General features: G+C 42.1%; 1 pseudogene; it reads right to left on the reverse strand.

Moving 5' to 3' along the window:
- Positions 1-8,615: 8,615 nt before the first annotated feature.
- Positions 8,616-9,107, reverse strand: LOC148008710 (uncharacterized; annotated as a pseudogene).
- Positions 9,108-18,248: the final 9,141 nt, after the last annotated feature.

An 18,248-nucleotide genomic window follows, 5' to 3' on the forward strand; every position in this document is an offset into this window, starting at 1 on the left:
TTTTTAGCTTCTTTTCTTCTTCTAACAGTGATGCCTGGATATCAACAAGTTCAGGATTTGGCATGTTGATTAAAGTTGTTGATACATTATTATATTTAGGAGGCAAGCTCTTAAGTAGAACACCGATGCAAACATTATCATCCATTTTAATGTTGATTCCTGCAAGTTGGGTCAGGAGTGCTTCCATGTAATTAAGATGTGTGGCAAGTGATGTGCTGGACTTCATTTCAAGCCTGAAGAACTCAATCAGGAGACCATACTTTGATGATTTAGATTGTGCACCGAACAGGGTGTCAAGTCTTTTCCATGTATCCTGTGAGGTCTCACAGTTATCCACATGATGGATATAACTGTCGTCTAGCTCCAATTTGATAATGGCCTAGGCTCTGTCATCATTCTTTTGCCAAGTAGTTCCAAGGTCCGCATCCCGAGGTTTCTTCTCTTTGCCATTTGTGATGGCCCAGAGACCCTTCTTCATGAGGATGAGCTTGATGCGGGTTTGCCAAGTGTGGAACCCGACTCCTTTGAATCGAGCATTTGGAGAGTCTTTGCCCATGTTAGATTTACGGGAACAGTAGCAAATCAACTTCAGACTTAATTAGATTTGAGCAACAGAAGAATTGGTTGAGAGACACAAGTGCTAAAAAACACTAACTGAGTGTCAATGAATACCAAATCTGCAAAAGTCTTTTACTCTTTTAAAATCCAAGTGATCTTCTCCTTCTTGATTTGATGCTGATGCCTTGAGATCTGAGTGACAATACTTTAATGAACTTCAGAGAGTATTGCTCAGTGATTAAAATCACTGTTGATAACTTCAATGAGAGAAACAGTGAAAAATGTCAGAATTTTGAAGCTTTGGCTATGGTGAAATTAGGGTTTCTGAGACAGGGGCCTGGTTTTTTGCTGATTGCAGGAGCTACAGTAGATCATTTTCAAAAAATTTTATATGCCTAGGAAGCTGACTTCATGGGCTACCAAACCCCTATCATAATCATCAAGATTGTGGCCTATATGAAGCACGCAGACACGTCGAACAGAAGCAGGCGGAGTTCTGACAGGATTCCGCGATTTCCGCAATGCTCGAGCCAAGGCACAGTAATGCAGTCGATTTTTGTACCAGGATGAAGCGCCTTGAGCAGAGGAACAACTCCCTAGAAGAAATCGTGGGCTGAAATGGCCTGTTGAAGAGTTATGGAAGCTCCAAGTAAGGTAGGTCCTGTCTGGCTATGGTAGACACAGAGCAGAGATTGAGGATTTTCACAATGCTGAGCTCCAGATGGTCCAATGTCCTAGATTGATGTGATATAGGGAAGCTTTGTGAGTTGGAGAATACTTTTCCAGAAGGAAGCTCCAAGAGATTTGACCTGTGGAGTGAGATATAAGCAGCTCAATCTGACAGGGTGCTGCTGGCTATGGCTGCCATGGAAGCTTCAGTGAGAATAGAGTTGGGAGATGAAGTCATGAGCTGACATTGAGCTAGACTGAGGTTGAAAGGAATCAAGAGAGGCTAGACAAGCAATGTCATGCCCAACTGGGCTCTGATACCATGTGAGAAATGCGGGATCTAGAGCATGGCAAAATCGAAAGCTATGGAGGATGAAATGAGAAGTGTGGACTCATGATGGAGAAGACAAGGACACTGTTTGTTACACAAGTGAATTAGGTTCCAAGATTGAGACTTGGACTCATAAACACAATCTTGTGTATGTGGACAATGACATTGACACTTCACTGAAAAGAAAAGAGTACTATCATTGCATTAAGAAAGGAAGCAAGTACAATGCTTTATAGGAAAGTAGGAAACTGTAGTAGGCACCATTGTGCATATGGGATAAGTTAGCCTACATATCCTTGACCCTGAGGCTCCATACAAAGAGGCTGTTTTGTTGAGTGTGATTGCTAATTCTCAACAAAGAATAGACTACTCAGCTTGCAAAAGCCTCTGAAAATTCATCAACCACAGGACCTCCACCCACATTTCTTATGGTGGTCACTTTATTGATTGGTTGCATGTCTTGAATAAGTCTCAAAGCCCCATTCTTTTTGGGCATATAAACCAATAATTTGAGTATAGGTCTGAAGAGGGATCCAAGATTTTCATGAAAATCTTTTCATTTAGCAAATCCATTAGCTTTGACAAGTAAGCTTTTGGCACTAGAATAGGCTTTGAGTTCCATTGTACATGTGGCACAGTAAATATTACCATCGAAGAGACAACATTTGGATTCAAACACCTATTTCAATTGGCTGAAATGCAAATGATTTTCCATGCCTAGCCAACATCTACATAAAACAAAAGAAACCCTTCTACACCAACTTTCAATTCCTATAATGTTTGAGATGTAAGCTGACGACCTATATGTTTAGGATCCCACAAGCTTGGCTACCTTGACACTCTTTCATACAGACCCTCACTTTCAGGTGGAAGCGACAAAGAAACTAGTTTCATCTTGTTGTCAACTATCTTATACTTTGTCTCCACAAGTGCTTCTGCCCATTGTAATCCTTCCTAGTGAGCAAACAATGCTATACCATCATACATGTCCAAAGAACATACTGACAACACTCTATTTTCAGTCTCATTTTTTGCATGTATAGTTGTTGAAATGTTAGCCATAGTGTCATTAATATTCAGCCCATAAAAGATGCTTGAAATGCCTTCATTTTCAGCTAATAGTTCCAGGGCTCTCAGTTCCTTAGTAGCTCGTTTCATAGATATGCATTCAGCCTTACACCTAGCTTCCATAGGATTAAACCAACATGAGCTGCTTGCTAATAACTGAGAAGAACTAATAGTAAGTACATGCTTCATTCCATCAAGAGACCAATACATCCTCTGAATAGCACTATTGTAGCCCCACATTATAGCAATGCTTAATGAAAATCCAGGTCTTTGAATTCCCTTGCATTTGGAGGTAAAGGAGACTCTCGAAGTGTACCTCGATTCCTAGGATGATTAACACAAACAATAAGAAATTGGACTACTTTCCTCCCATCCTTGCTTTTGAATCTTGCATAAGTAGAACCATCAACAAGCACCTTTGTTTGCATATGCACTGCTATAATATAGGGCTGTCCCAAAATAGCTGCATATGAGGAATTATCTTGCACAAAAAAGTATTTCTCTTCTTGTACATCACCAATCGTCACTTTTACATTAGGACATGCAACATAAAGCTCCCTAGAAGAATTATTTACATCCCCCATATGCCAACCATGATCAGTGTCCACAGGCCATACACCATTTTCATACAATTGATACTCAATCACATTAATCTCTAACCCATTGTTAAGCCAAGCAACACAAGGAGTTTCACGCTCCCTTATTCTCACCATCATCTTAGTGGTAGCCCTGGCCTAGTAATTTCTTGTGTAATGACTTCAAGGAATAAACCCTAGAGTCTCTTCCCCATGTTGTTGCATCTTCCTTACTCCACCATGCATATTGCTACAAGACAATGCATTTTTAGCCACTTTTTTCTCTTTTCCATATGTTGTCCATTGATTAGTAGCATCATGCATAGATAATCCAGTACTTAGATTATGCTCATATTCAGCCTGAATACCCAGCAAACTAGTTTTCCCTTCAAGTTGCAATAATGCACTAATGGTATCACCAAGAAATTGATGCTTCCTCTTAATTATGTCAATGATTTCATCATGAAATCCCCACTTGGCGATGCCAAGAACATATTCCAAGGTGAATTCCACCTAACTGTTTAAGATATGTTCTTCAAGAACCTTCTTAAGATTTGTGGCTATCTCAATATTAGACTCCAACTTATATCATGGCTACTTGCCCTTCTTTTTTCCCTCTTGTTTGCTATCTTATTTTTGCTCGTGAGAGTAACCTCTTCCATAACGTGTTCAGGACGTGGCTGATTTGTAGCTTTAGGCCAATCCACACTTTTTCTTATCAATCTTTTAGATGTCCCTGCATTATCTTCATCTCTCTTTCATTTCTCTTCAAGAAGTACATCCGTTTTTGGCACCTTTGCTAAATATACATACTTTGAATATGCATCTACCAATGGTTCCCAACCAGTTATGTCACGAACGTCTTGTCTTGTTGCATGAGAAATTTCACTATCAATAACTTTTCTCTTTTTGGCTGCATGCAAAGCATGTGTCCATATTGTAGCCTTTGGACCAAGTGCCATGTATTCTATCCAACTGTAGACTAAAAGTAGAAGTATGTACAGTCGCATAAGCATTTCGGATAGCCAAGTCTTCCAACAACAACTTTTGCATACCTCCCTTTCCAAAATTCCAAGGAAGAGGTAATCTCGTTTCTTCTGCATGGATCTTGCCATATTTCCAAAAGATGAGCTATCGTGCCAAAGCCTCCTGATAAACAGCACAATCCTTTCTCTCATGCTGCAAACTATCACACCACAAACATCTTATTCTTGGTTTAGGGGCTATTGTCCATCCCCTTTTCTCTTGTCCTTTTTCATCCAATTTTTTGATCTTCAATTGAATATCCCACATACCTTTAACCAATTCATCTAATACATGTTCCCTAGCAGTGGGAACAATAGTTACAACCATAGATTTAGCCACATAATTTGTTGGCTTACTGGATACATCAACTATTTTGCCCGTAACAGTGGGCAAGCTACTAGAGACATGCAATCTTTCTGCTCTATGCTTTTTCACAAGTGCACTAACAGATTCCTTGTTAGGCCTCCACTCTCTTTTATGACTTGTCTATGTAGTTTGATTCTCGAGCAAATCATCAAGCTTCTCTTGAAGCTTAGGATTTGTTACTTGTAGAAACAATTCAATTTTTTGACTTGCAAGAGCTTGTTGTTCCGCAAGATCTAGCTACTCAAGTCAACTTTCAAATTCTTATAATAATTCTGCAGAGCCACAAGACCCTTATTTTGTTGTAAAATCCATTCCTAAAAAGTCTTGTGCTTAATCAAACTCGTGTCTTCAATGCAAAATTCTTCCCTAAGTGTCTTCTTGAAAGCTACCCAATCAACATCCTGCATGTACAATTTAGGAATTTGCACTTTTAATTCATGTACAATAACCCCTACAAAATGCCGGCTCCATGCAAGTTGAGCCACCCCAAATAATTCCATCTTTTGAGTATAGATATGCACATATGCAGATACATTCCTGCCATTGAACAACTTCATCTCATGCTCAACTCCTTTTGCAAAGCATTTATCACAACACTTTCTATTTGAGCAGAAGCATGCATCACCTATTGTTGTTGTTGTACATAAGCATGTTCATATTCTTCACTAATTCCTGTAAAAAATTAGTGGAAATTGTGCTCGAAGGTTCTCCCATCTTGTCTTTCCTTCTGACGACCTTTCACGTCAGGTTCACCAATGTTGGAGGGATTTTAGTTGAAAGGTCATATCCTCCGGGGATTAGAGATAGAATGAAGTAGAGAATAGGAGATGTAAGAGAAGAAAAAAAATAGACAAGAGGTAAACATAATAAAGATAAAGAAAAATGAATCAAGCCACTTTGTATTGATAGAACCTAAAATTCCTTGTCTGGCACTACTCAGAAGCAATCTCAATGCATCAGATCTCTTGGAGCTCCCTCGCAGACCAAAAACATGCATCTAAACAACTTTCTCTCTCCTACTCTGAACCCAAATTTGATGGTTCTATTGGCTCCAAAAGGGGGGCCAAACTCCAAGACACGTGATCAAAATTCTCCCAGGTTACTCCTACTTCTGTGAGTTGTTCAAAGTAGTTCATTGCCTATTCACTACGATAATGGCCGTGCGCGATTTCACCAATCTTCTTTTTTCATGAAAAATCCAAAATCGGTTAAAAAAGTAACTTGCTTTTTGCATGCCACCCTGTTCTAGAATTTTTTTTCTAGCTTTTTAGGATATTTACAATAACTAATATCAAAATTCCGCTAAACTTTTTCAAAAATCTGGTATTTTTGAACCATCCATGCCACGAACTCTAACACTAATGACTTAGAGGACATTGACTCTCTAGATCAAGAAGAAAGTTGGGTGATGATGCACTCAAGATTTTTTCACACTATGTTCGCATAATGGCACGACACTGTGGGCCACCATCCTAGTCCACTCTGACATTTGTCAATCGTAGAATAGCTCGACAACATCCATGCCATCCACATCCAAGGCCGAAAGTATCATCTCTTCACCTGATGCATGCAAGAGATATTTTAGGACATGGCTTGGCCTAGAGATCATTGAGAAACTCTAGTACAATTACAAGTGGGAGTGGATCTACCACTGGGAGAAGCTAAAACGTAAGATCCAAGCTGCCATCAAGGACTCCTACTCCAAACTCCCACCCCTACTCGACAAGCCAGATGATTGAGGCTAAGGCCATTCCTTCCACCCAACCACCAATTGATGTTGCCCCATCCCCTCCTTAGCAACAAGGTGAGAGTGCTTGTGGGGACCAAAAATGTGCCCGACATTGGCTTTAGGGCTCTGGTTGGACCTTTTAAACTTACCTAAACAACCCAACCACCTCACGACTAGGAGCGTATAGACATTGTGAACTGATTTATCCAAAGAATGGATTTGTAAAATTTAATCTCTAGATTGTAGTCCAATGTGATATGCTTCTTCCTCAATCCAAGAAAAAGGAGTATCGAAACATATTGGTTCCTAACACCTCATAACAAAAATCAAGGAAGCACCCCCTAGCTTATCACTATGACTCCACTAGGGATCTTCTACACCCCCTAGGGATTAGCCCACGATGCCTTCTTTCAATATGTGCATATGTGCATAAAGCACATAAGCACATATGCACATATCCACTTAACAAAAATTTCCCACTTCCTATTCAAGAAAATTTTGGGCTTTTGGTCCCAATTGCTACAACCATTTCCATTAAGGTCCCTTTACATTTATTTTTAAAACCCCTTTTGTCGGAGCTTTGGCTATCGTGTGCGTTCAACAACCGAATTACGAACTGAAAATTTTTCCATGTTCTCGTGTCAGAGTTGACACTACCTAGAGCTTGTTTTACCTCAGTCTAGCACCTAAATATTAAAAATCCAAGACCATAGCGAGATCCATCTTCAAAATTGAGTTTAAATCCTATCTTTTAGGGTTGCTTAAAATTGTCGAGTCCTCATCCACCGCTTTGGTGCGCAGATCGGACGCAGAATGCTCACGTGGTGAATCCCGGAAGGTCCCCAAGAACAATGAACTCTACCTTTTTGCACAAAAAACAATGTAAAAGCATGCACGACAAGAGGCAAGAGACAAATTGGGTTCAATCTCCCCCATGCCTTGTGTGTGCGCTTCACAAAGCATGTATTTTATGTATATTTCCAATCTTCATGCTCAATAATAGCCCAATTACAAAAATATGACAAGCTTTTAGCTTTTGAGTTTGCTTTCTACAAAAATAGGAAAATAAAGCTAGTGGACGGTGTCAAAGAGATCGTGCGAGAGCTGCAGAACACGGGGTTCAAGGTACAGCAATGGAAGAGACTAACAAGAAGAACTCAAAATTTTTATGTCAAAATTCACTATATTGCTTGTCAAATGAGTTACAAGAAATTCATGTTCAGAATAATCCGAAGTATCTCATAAACTGTTTACATTCAGGTGTATGTTGACAGTTGCAGTCAGTAGAAAAACATTCTTCACTTCAGCATGTTCATTCATGGTAGTTGCCCTGTTCTTCAATTCAGCATTTATTGTAGTGATCACCTCTTTCATACATGAAAGCAGTTACAACAAGTTGTTCATCCTTTGAGTTGATTAGGAATGACACAAGATTGACAGTTAGATGTGAGACATTGGCAGAAAACTCCTGTAATGTAGCCACCACCAAAGCTAATTGCTAGCTGAATAGTATCAGAACTTCCAACTTTTGTTGAATGGATTCATGGCTAAAGGAAAGGGCAATATCACAACTAAAAGTTCAAGGCATATGTAGCCGCTGTATCCTACTGTGACTGTGGAAATTAGTTGCTCTTGCTGCAATTTGTGACAGAACAGCACATACTTCTGTTCAATATTGAAAGGCTCTTTTCATGATGAAGACCCTAAGCACCTATGCCAATCATACTTTCAGGTTTCAGAATCTGCAAATGATGGACATTTCTCTGTTTTCTTATATTTTCTGTAATGCAAATCCATTTCTGGCAAACAAAATTCCTTCTGTGTCTTTTAATTTTGAGAGAGCAGGAAACAGATTGAAGGCCCGGAATTGCATCAGTTGCACTAAATGATTTCTTATCCTTTTACCAATGTTCAAGGCTGACTGATTAAAGGCATGCACTGATTGATTGATTAATTCTCCCACTGGTGGACAGTGATTTGTCGGCTTTAGGACATGACATAGTTCCACTCACAGTATTGTCTAGTTTGAACATTTAGCATCACATTAGACCACGAAAGATCTGCCTGCGGTGCCTTCTCTCTGCAATTGAAAGCTTAAGTTTCTGGAAAGGGTGAAGTTCTGACAGCTGAGGACGAAGGGAACATGTAAAAGTCCAAGTTGAGAGTTCGGGAGATGCTGTGGATGACGTCGCGTTCATCAAAGTAAAGGTCAGGGCAAAGTCCATATTGTAAAGCAACCGACCTCTTTGTGCACTTCTGCTCAAGTAGCATCAGGTCAATGGTAGCACTAGGACAAAATCAGTAAGAAACCATATGATTTGTCCAATTTCAGCAGCCACAGGTATATGGATGTGTTAACGACCAAAGCACTTCAAGACAGAGGATGTAACCATGGATGAAAGGAAACGCATTCCTGCTGAACCCCCAGGAAAGTATGAAATCACATAGTACAGTAAGGCAAAAACTTGAACTCCTGAGAAGACTACTGAGAGTATATAGCTGTGCAGAACCATTGATACATAGATTGTAGCTGCCATGCTTGTGAAGAATCCAGCAGTAAATGGGAGCCTGTGCTGAAGGCGCCAAGGAGAGTAGTGTTGGCAGATTGAACGGCAGCTTCCAGATCGAGGCTGAGCTGAGAGGCGAGGGTGGACTCCTGCTGGGAGCCGGATCGCGTGGCAGCATAAGAGTTCCAGTCTGCAAGCAGGGAGGCGGGCTATTCCTGCTGCCCGGCGGCATCGCTGCTGGGACCTCCTGAGAACCAGCCCTGGACCATGCCTTGCATCTCCTTCCAAGACGACGCCAGGGTCGCCAGGGTCGCTCCCTCTCTCTCTCTGTCCATTGTCTTCATGTTTTCTTCCACTCTCATAACTACAATTACTTCGTTTTGTCGTCCTTCATATTCAGAGCACATGTTCCCAGTCTGTCATCTCCGTCGTCTTTGCGTCTTTGTATGCAGGACACCGACTATAGCTTCCTATTCGGCATCCTTCCTCATCGGAGGGCACTGGTGGTGAGACCGTGGAGATAGCAGCTTCGCGTTGCAGACTCAGTGGCGATGGCCAATAGGTTGCCCATGCTCAATGTTTCCAGTCCTTCTTCCGACAGCTTCCTCTTGCCTTCGTCATCTCCATATCCTACATCATCGTCCACTTCGCAGCAGCTTTTCTGTAGCTTCTTTTGCTATGGCATGTTCGTTCATCGGCTCTCTACATCTATCGTAGTCGTCTTCACGTTCATGTCGTCCATTCTAACCACGTTGTCTCTTTCCTCCTATCCTCTGTATTTCGCATCATCCTAACAGATTTGTAAAATGGGCAGAACCTATCATAGGGGTAAAGGCATTCTATGTCAAATAATCTTCATGAAGAAGTTTGGCAAACTCCAAGATTATCTTTTCTATTTCAGTGAAGGCATCTTTACAATTTCTCTTCTCCTATATCCTGTCCACAATCTTCCTCAAGTGAACATCAGAATACAACTCGGAAATTAGCATGTACCCTAAAGCATCAATTGGATCAAGTTCCATGACCTCATTATAATAAAGCTTCCCAAGTGACAAGTTCCCATATTTTCTGTAGCCAGTCAACAAAGCTAACCAGCCAGTAACATCTGGGAATGTAAACATACACTGGAGCAAATCTTGAGCTTCATTCAAGTATCCTTCTGCAAATGGGACTTGTTTAAGAGCCCAAAAGGGAGGTGAGGGAAATCAAAGTCGAAAGAGGTAAGGGCATAGACGTGTATACTGCACGCAATTAAAAGGGGAGGGGTAGTCAGGACAACAATGCTTTAGCCTCCCAAGAGCAACCAGGGACGAAGTATCCATCGCGGGATGGACTTGTCAGGCCATAAAAATCCCTCACACCAAACAGCATGTACTCCACACCACCACTGCCAGAAATCTTGTTCCCATAGAGGATTTGGCATCTGAACACATTCAAACTTTGACAGAAATGCGGCTCTGTCACTTATGGGTCTGTCATTAAATGATCCAATGTAGACACGGACAACTTCTCGAGTGTTGAGAACTTTACTAAGAGACCACATGAGGGCTCCATAGACCCTCATCAGCTGTTGAGTGCTCACTTGATCTGCCTTGTTCAGAACGACTCTTATCTTATCCTCATGCCCACGAAGGGATGAAATTACACGCTTGAATTCATCTCTGATGTCTAGCTTGTGGGGATCAATCAACAGTAAAATAAGGTCGCACTTGGATGCAAACCACTCTGTCACACCTGTGAAGTCATAGCTACGTTGTGTCCGCTGCTTTTCTCCGGACAGAACTCCAGGGGTGTCAATAAAGGTAACTTGTTCCTTTGACGGCATAACCTTTCTCAAGCAGGCGCTTGACAAGCCAAGAAGCTATGAATCCACCAGCTCCAGTCACACACACGGTCGGCATTTGTGTTGCATTGCACACATTAGCATTCATGTCCAACTCCTTCACCATGGCTTGCCAATCGGATGGCACTGCCGATGATCACAGCGACTGTTTTGGCAAGTAGAACCGGCTAATATGCGACGAGAGAGAGAGAGAGAGAGAGAGAGAGAGACTCTGAACGAATGCACCCACCAGCTCTCTTTTCTTTTGAAAAGAAAAGCACTTCGGCTCCCTCTCCATCATTCCAGCAGTCTCCCCGATCACAGGAATGGAGATCGCCCCCCAAAACTCCATGTCTAGCACACCTTGAGATGACAAAAGTCCTCAGGAGCAGGCGAGTGTCGTTCTGAGATAGGACTTTCTTTTCTTTTCCTCTCCCGTCATCGATTAAGCCTCCTTCTTCATGTCCATAGTTCCTGCAATTTTCATACTCGAATTGCAATCATCTTTTCATGACGAAGAGACTCATGATATTTTCCATATTGGTAGCCTTCAGCATGCCGATCAATCGTGTTGCACTCTTCTCTTCGAATTCTGCCCTTCGTTGTCAATCTAATCCCTGCTTAAGGAAAATCTTCACGATCCTCCCTTCTTCCAAAAGTTGCTGAACTCCTCCACTCTGGTCCGCCCTCACACGCCTTCCCCCAGAGATGTCCCCACGAACAATCTTCCCTTCCTCCAATCCAGGCGCAGCCCGCTTTCAGCTCTCTCCCTCTCCAATCCAGGCGCAGCCCGTGTTGAGATATCGAGCTCCACTCGTGATACGCCAGGGTGACCGTTGTATATTTATGTCACCGACTTGTCAGTTGCAGACGCGGTTGGTACACCGCCCATGAATAATAGCTACATGATAGCTATCCTTATCTACTCTAGTTCGTGGCTCAGTTAGGATGCCACCTTAGTTAGTTGAGTTTGGTTTGAGACCCATATATAGGGTTCTTCTATTTCTTTGTACTTGAGTTTTTTTGGCTTACACAACTAAGAAGAGGAAAACTGTTTTCAGCCTCCACCCTTGTGTGTCTTCCCCATTGTGCAAGCAAGAAAGCTTCAAGCGAGACTCCTTCCTTCTCTCCCACAATCTTGACATGGTATCAGAGCCTTGTTCGTGGTAAGGAGCTCAAGAAAGCAAGCCAAGCTCGCGGTGGTCTGGTAAGAGGAGCAGTGTTGCTTTCATTTCCTGTTTCGGGAGCAGATCTCTGCAGGTAGCACAGCCGGAAATTGCAGGAGTGCATTGTCTCAGGTTGAGACGCCCTTCGCGGTGAAGCAAGAGGGCAGTATATGCTGCGGGAAAGGGCTTTAGCCCTTGGCGACCTTGTTTTTTTTATTTGAGGCCATTTCGGGGCCTGTTTTGCAGACGGAAGTTTTCTGCACGCACTCAAGAAAAGGCTCAGTTTTATGCTGTGCGACCACTGTTCTACAGGTCGGTGAAAAGTTACTGTAGAAATTGCATCGTATGCTTGTGCGCAGAGACATTGGGAGTTTTAGAATCATCCTTGGTTCCTGTTTATGCAAAATCGTCACTAGGAAGTGACTGTGTGGTCAAATACCACTTTCGCCAGTTTTGCAGATTTGCCCTTGTGAGGGTGAAGCTGTGTTTTTTGCAGTGACAGAATTTCTTGCAGTATTCTGTAATGGCGTCTGATTCTCTTTCACAGATTGTCACTGAAAAGCTTGACAAGAACAACTTCCAGGCATGGAAGTTTAGAATGACGAATTTCCTTATGGGAAAAGGATATTGGGAATTTGTTGCAGGAAATGAAGAAGAACCAGTTCTTCCTGATGTTCCCAATCAACAACAAATGCAGGCATTTAAAACATGGCATGAGAGAGCCAGGAAAGTTATGTATTGGCTGTCTATCAGTATTTCAGACTCTATGATTGTGCATATTCAGGATGCAAGTACGCCAAAGGAGGCATGGGATACTTTGTCAAAAATGTATAGCACAAATACGCAAGCCAGGAAAATGCAGCTCAAGCAAGAGTTGCATAATGTGCAAAGAGAAAGTATGAGCATCAACGACTACCACATGAAGGTGAAGAAGATTGCAGATGCACTTGCTTCCATTGGGTCGCCAGTGGAAGATGATGATTTAGTTTCCGTGACCTTGAATGGTCTAGGAAAGGATTATGCACAGTTTCGGACATCCATTTCAGTTCGTGAAAGATTTCCTGATTTTGAGGAGTTAATTGCTCTTCTAATTTCTGAGGAACAGAGAAATGGTGGTGCATCTTCTTCAGGAGGAACTTCAAAAGAAGCTGTCTTCTACTCAAATGCTGGAAGAGGTAGAGGCAGAGGTAGAGGAGGCCGATTTGGAGGCCGTGGCAGAAATCAGAATATGCAGCAAACTCAAGAAAACCAGTCCTATGGAGGAGGACGTGGTAACTCTAGAGGCAGGGGGAGCCAAAGAGGTCGTGGTGGATGGCAAAGAGGCCAAAATGCAAACAGTAATGTTGAATGCTACTACTGTGGTAAAATGGGTCATATGGCTAAAGAATGCTATAAAAAGCAGAATGACATCATGAATGGAAAACTGCAACAAGGGAATTATGCATCTTCTAGTAGACAGGGTGATGACAGAAATGAGCATTTGTTCATGGTGCAGCACATGAACAATTCTATGACAAGTGCAGAAGAAAGCAATGATGTATGGTATGTTGACTCAGGTGCATCAAACCACATGACAGGTCATGCAGAATGGATGGAGGATGCAAGGAAAATGGAAAAACCAGGATTTGTGGAGACTGGTGATGATACTGCACATCCTATTGTGCAGATTGGAAAAATTCCCTTGTCTATGCAGGGTGGGAAAAAGAAATACCTGTCCGATGTATTTCATGTCCCGAATATTACCAAGAATCTGGTTTCAGTTGGTCAAATGGTTGAACAGGGCTTGCAGGTCAGATTTAATCCTCATGGATGCTTTGTTGAGGATATGAAAAATAAAGGTCGCTTGATAGCAAAAGGAAAGAAGAAGGGCAGAATGTTTACATTGGATGCAGACATGTCTGAATTGAGTGCAGCAATGTTTGCACATGGGACCGGTGTAGTTGCAGATATTGATATCTGGCATAAACGCATTGGTCATGTTAATGTACAGCGACTTAAATCAATGCAGGCCCAAAATATTGTTGCAGGATTGCCCAAATTCAAGGTTGCAGAAATGCATAAGGTATGTGAAGCCTGTCAGTTTGGAAAACAGGCAAGGAAACCATTTCCTAGACATGTTCAAGAGAGTGAGAAGCCATTGGAATTAATTCACTCTGATGTGTGGACAACTAAAGCTGCATCTCTTGGAGGCTGTCATTATTTTGTCAGTTTTATTGATGACTATAGCAGAAAAGTTTGGGTGTATTTTATGAAAAAGAAAAGTGAAGTTTTTGGGCATTTCAAAACTCTTAAAGCTATGGTTGAAAAAGAAACAGGCTTGCAGATAAAATGCCTAAGGTCAGATGGAGGGGGAGAGTACCTCTCAAATGAGTTTGCAAAGTTCTTGCAGGAGCATGGCATAAAGCAGCAATATTCATGCAGTTATACCCCACAACAAAATGGAATTGCAGAAAGGAAAAACAGGCATATTGGAGAGGTATCTCGTGCCATGCTCAATGAAAAAGACTTGCCAGATTTTTATTGGGCTGAAGCAGTTGCTACAGCAGTCTACATAATGAACAGGACTCCCACTGCAGCAATACATGGAATGACTCCAGAGGAGAGGTATACTGGTAGGAAACCAGATATTTCTCATTTGAAAATTTTTGGTTGCATTGCCTATGTACATGTGCCAGATGAGCTGAGATCCAAGTTGGATCCAAAAGCTGAGAAGTGCATCTTTATTGGTTACTCTCTGCAGCAAAAAGGGTATAGATGCTATAACCCTTCTACTCGTAAGTTTACAGTGAGCAGAGATGTTGTTTTTGATGAGATGAGTAGCTGGTATAAACCAGTAAATGTGATTGATGATGAAGATGCACAAAATGGTAATGCTACACAGAATTCACAGCAGCAGTCACAAAATATTAGTGGACCTGGAGCGTCCTCTAGCAGTGGTTCACATTCTTCGCCATGGACAGGCAGATTGAGATCAGGAGAATCTTCTCAAAGCAATGCAGATAGTGGTATGCAGGTATCACGAAAAGGAAAAGAGAAGGTTGATCAGCCCATGTTTGATGTGAATGCAGGTCACTCTTATGTGGATGGTGAATCCAGTGGCTCAGAACAGAGCATTGATGATGAGTTGGGTATTCCTTCTATTGTTACACCTGGAGTAAGGAAGACCAGGGATGTTTTGAGAGCACCTGGGAGTGAACCTACTTTGCGCAGGTCTACAAGAGCTAGGTATCCTGTGGATAGGCTGAAATATGATGGATTTACAGCCATTCACTATGCATATATGGTCAAAGTGATACAGGAACCAGAACCCACATCTTTTGAGCAAGCCATGGGAAAAGAAAAATGGGAGAAAGCCATGGATGAAGAAATGGATGCCTTGGAAGCAAATGCTACATGGGAGTTAGTACCTTTGCCTAAAGGTAAGAATGCAATTGGCTGTAAGTGGGTTTATAAGGTGAAGCACAATGCTGATGGTTCTGTGAACAGATACAAGGCAAGATTAGTAGTCAAGGGGTATGCACAAACATATGGCATTGACTATGAAGAAACATTTAGTCCGGTTGCAAGGATGGCAACCGTAAGAGCAGTCATTGCTATGGCTGCATCAAAGGGATGGTCTTTACATCAGATGGATGTAAAGAATGCCTTCTTGCATGGTGATTTGCAAGAAGAGGTCTATATGGAGCAGCCACCAGGTTATGTGCATGCTGTTCATCCTGAGTTTGTTTGCAGGTTGAAGAAAGCCTTGTATGGCTTGAAGCAAGCACCTAGAGCATGGTCTGACAAGATAGGACAGTATCTTGTCACTATTGGCTTTCAGATTTCCAAGGCAGATTTCTCACTTTATGTGAGAAAAACAGAGAAAGGTATTATGCTGCTTGTCATTTATGTTGATGATTTGATTATGACAGGTGACAGTGATGAAGATATCCTTCATGTGAAAATGCTATTGAAGCAGAAGTTTGAGATGAAGGATTTGGGAGAGCTGCGTTATTTCTTGGGCATTGAGGTGATTAGATCACCAAGTGGGATACAGCTCTTGCAGAGGCAGTATGGATTGGACATGCTGTCCAAATATGGGATGACAGGCTGTAAGCCTATTTCAGTTCCTTTGGAGCAAAATGTGAAGCTAAGCACAGATGCAGGTGAGCTTCTAGAAGACCCTACTATGTACAGACGCATAGTAGGAAGTTTGATTTATATGACTATTACCAGGCCAGATTTGAGCTATGCTGTTGGATTGGTAAGTCAGTTTATGCAGGCTCCAAGGAAACCACATTTGGATGCGGCTAGACGCATACTTAGGTATGTGAAGTCCACATTGCAGTATGGACTATTTTATGAGACTGGGGTTCAGATACAGTTGCATGGATACACTGATGCTGATTGGGCTGGTAGTATTTCTGATAGACGATCTACCAGTGGATATGTATTCTCTTTTGGGAGTGCTGCAGTCACTTGGAGCAGCAAGAAACAGCCTACAGTTGCCTTGTCGAGCACAGAGGCTGAGTACAGGGGTGCAGCAATGGCTGCATGTGAGGTAGCTTGGTTGCATAAGCTACTTTATGATATGCATCAGTCTACAGATGGGCCAGTTGTCATTTATTGTGACAACATGAGTAGTATACACTTGGCAAATAACCCAGTCTATCATGCTAGAACAAAGCACATTGAGGTGCATTATCACTATGTGTGAGAGAGGGTTTTACTAGGTCTTATTGATCTAGTTTATGTCAGCACAGCGGATCAGGTAGCTGATATATTCACGAAGGCATTGGGCGCAGAGAAGCTGCGCAAGTTCAGAGACCTGCTTGGTGTGCAGGAATTGGGATTGAGCTCGAGGGGGAGTGTTGAGATATCGAGCTCCACTCGTGATACGCCAGGGTGACCGTTGTATATTTATGTCACCGACTTGTCAGTTGCAGACGCGGTTGGTACACCGCCCATGAATAATAGCTACATGATAGCTATCCTTATCTACTCTAGTTCGTGGCTCAGTTAGGATGCCACCTTAGTTAGTTGAGTTTGGTTTGAGACCCATATATAGGGTTCTTCTATTTCTTTGTACTTGAGTTTTTTTGGCTTACACAACTAAGAAGAGGAAAACTGTTTTCAGCCTCCACCCTTGTGTGTCTTCCCCATTGTGCAAGCAAGAAAGCTTCAAGCGAGACTCCTTCCTTCTCTCCCACAATCTTGACAGCCCGCCATTTTTGCCCTTTTCAAAAATATCCCCCTCCCAGAATAGACACAGCATCATCATCCACTTAATCTCGTAATAAGGGCATTCATTTTGGTTCATGTTCTGCATAAAGCTTTCACGGTTTTCGACCCCATACATTCCAAGCAATGGATGTATCCATAAGACTTTACAATGTAAAAGCTTTCACATATTACCCTCTGTTCATCTCCTTGCTTCTGACGTAGTGATTTTCCACAACATCTGATGTCTGACATCTCTTTGCAATCAACATTTCAGTCCTATTGACGGAATTCATCCTCCTCGCAACCTGTTCAGCCACTGTGACGGCCTCTGACAGTTTATATACTATCAATCTCTCATGAGGATTTCAGTGAGAAAGGAGCAATGGTGAATGAGCCTGTAAGCAGGCTAGAGGGCAGTGCCTTGGCTGTTATTCAAAGCAGCAGGACAAAGATCCTTTGGCATCAGTTTTTCATATTTTTCTATTACACGCACATCATGCATCCAAACAAAATCATGTGCATGCACTAAGGGAATATATACATTGGATGCGGATTATTAAAATGCATCACACAAACAATGAATCACACGCGGAGATTAACACAAATGCACAACAAAAGAAATAGAGGCGTATACGACTCGGATGCGCAGCAACACGACATCCAGGAAGATTGTTCGTGGGGACATCTCTGGGGGAAGGCAACCGGCTTATCACTATCAGAAGGAAGCGGGCCTGCAACCGGCTTAACCTTCTTATCAACTGTTTTATATTTTGTGTCAACCTTGGCATCATTCAAGCACTCTTTCCTTTGCTGCAATTTCTGCAAATTTTCAGCATCTTTCAACTCTGTTGGCTGAAAAATTTCAGCCTTTAGCTCTATGGACTGCATAGACGCATCCTGAAACTCTATATGCAGAAATTTTTCTGCATTCAACTCTGTTGGCTGAATGGATTCAACCCTCGGCTCAATGGACTGCATAGATGCGTCCTGAAACTCTGTATGCAGAAATTTTTCTGCATTCAACTCTGTTGACTGAATGGATTCAGCCCTCTGCAATTCAATTAGCTGATCAAGATCAGCCATAAATTCAGTTTGCTGAGTTTTCTCAGCCTCTAACTCTGTTTGCAGCATAAAACCAGAAATTTCCTGAAACATATCCAAGGTTTGCACAGGTATGATCTTTGAACCTTTGCATACATCAGTTTTCAGCATTGCTCTCATCTCAAACA

The sequence above is a fragment of the Lygodium microphyllum genome, unplaced genomic scaffold, assembly GCF_053477565.2.
Source record: "Lygodium microphyllum isolate KBCC unplaced genomic scaffold, Lygodium_microphyllum_v1.1.10 scaffold_74, whole genome shotgun sequence".
Lineage (NCBI taxonomy): Eukaryota > Viridiplantae > Streptophyta > Polypodiopsida > Schizaeales > Lygodiaceae > Lygodium > Lygodium microphyllum.